Raw genomic sequence first — 1,717 nt, 5'->3', positions numbered from 1 at the left:
TGCTATGTGTTAGGATGTGTGACTGAAACCTGCCCCTCTCTCAGTTACTACTCTTCCTGCTTTTACATTATATGTGTATTAGTTGTGAAGTATACATGATAGGCCAAATCATGCTCCCTCTTACACACGAGTGGTCCCACCACATTGGATGAGAGTATTTGCCCAAGTCAGGATTATTCCTGGAAGGGTTGGCTTTCTCATGCAAGTAGTCTCATCACAGCAAGGGAATAGTGAAGTCAAATGTGATTAAGAGTTGCAGGACCAGGCCACATGACCAGGCTCCGTCATGGACAGCGTGGGGGAGGCGTGCACAGAGCTGAAGCACGAGTATGACCGTGCTTTAACCGCTGGTTCGCCAAGAAGTTCCTCAAGGGGGAGAACGCGGGGGACCCCTGCGTGCAGCAATTCAAGCGCTACCAGCTCTGCGTGCAGAAAGCTATTAAGGAGAAAGACATACCCATCGAAGGGCTGGAATTCATGGGTCCCAGTAAAGGAAAAGCTGAAAACTCCTCCTGATCTTGTTTGGACATCTTGTGCCATTACAATGACCTTTTGGACTTGGAAAAAGAACCTCACATAGACTCAGTCTAGTCCATTGTACAGTAGGGCCTGCTGCTTCTCCAGTTGTGTTCCAGTTTGAAGTCGAAAGGAATTTTGATAGGGTGAGAGACAGATAGGAGATAGATTGGGTCTATATCATGTATGTATGCATATTCCAGAAGGAGATTTTCTGAGGTACAAAGAGCAATTACACAATCAGCTCCCAATGAAAGCCAAAGGGAATTGGATCCTGATTCCCCAATTCCCTTTGAATATCTCCCCTACACTCATTTGGGCCAGATTGTATGGCTCCTATCGCAGGCAAAGGCATGATGGAGGAGTGCTCAAAGAGTCTCTTTTTACTTTGTGCTCTGTCATACAACTGTCCCTGAACTAGGGAGCACACAGGAATGCTCTCAGGGGTGCACTTAACCCATTGATTCTAATGGAGTGGGCCCAGTACACTTGAAAGGTATATTCTGCACTGCTTGAAAGGGGGTAGCCATGGGTGTGCTTCCTCAGCTTACCAGGGAGCTCTGGGTAGAAAACTACCTGGAATTCTTCCTCTGGATTCTGTTCTGTCCTCAGTACTTGGCTTTTTCCACATGGCATGACTGTCCCTTTAATGGCTGCTCTATTATCCTTATGTAATAATAATGTTGGTATCACTTTTTAAAAAACAATACAAGACGATATCAAAATCCTGCTCCTAAAACACATACTATGAGTGAGGCAGCACTGAAATGGTTATTTAGTCTGGGTTTAAACAATCAAATGGTTTTTTGATTAAACAAGCTATTCAAGCATTGTTACACATCAAACTGACAAGTTCTAGTCACATAATTGTCAATGCACAGTCAAAAAATGAGATTAATTTCCAAAATAATAATAATTCTTTTACCCCGCATGCCATATTTATAAAGTGTTCAGCGCATTTCTTCCAATTATTTCCAACTTTTCAACAAATTATTACACAACAACCTTTTCTTTGTAAAATTACCCCACTTTGATGACTCACTGCACCTTTTCACTCAGTGCATGAATGGACCCTCTTCATTATACAAGAACAGAGGGGGTGCAATTCCAAAACAAAAGCAAGTCAGCGAAGAAAAAAAAATGATTTGATTGTTAATGCAAACACACACTTTTGAAAAAATTGCTAAATGAATGCAGCTCC

At 42.5% G+C, this 1,717-nt stretch overlaps 1 pseudogene; it reads left to right on the top strand.

Moving 5' to 3' along the window:
- Positions 1-286: 286 nt before the first annotated feature.
- LOC141981439 (TP53-regulated inhibitor of apoptosis 1 pseudogene) lies at positions 287-516 on the top strand (annotated as a pseudogene).
- The last annotated feature ends 1,201 nt before the right edge of the window (positions 517-1,717 follow it).

This window comes from Natator depressus, chromosome 2 (genome assembly GCF_965152275.1).
Source record: "Natator depressus isolate rNatDep1 chromosome 2, rNatDep2.hap1, whole genome shotgun sequence".
NCBI classification, from domain to species: domain Eukaryota; kingdom Metazoa; phylum Chordata; order Testudines; family Cheloniidae; genus Natator; species Natator depressus.
The sequence above is the reverse complement of the archived record's forward strand: the minus strand, read 5'-3'. Positions and strand labels throughout refer to the sequence as shown.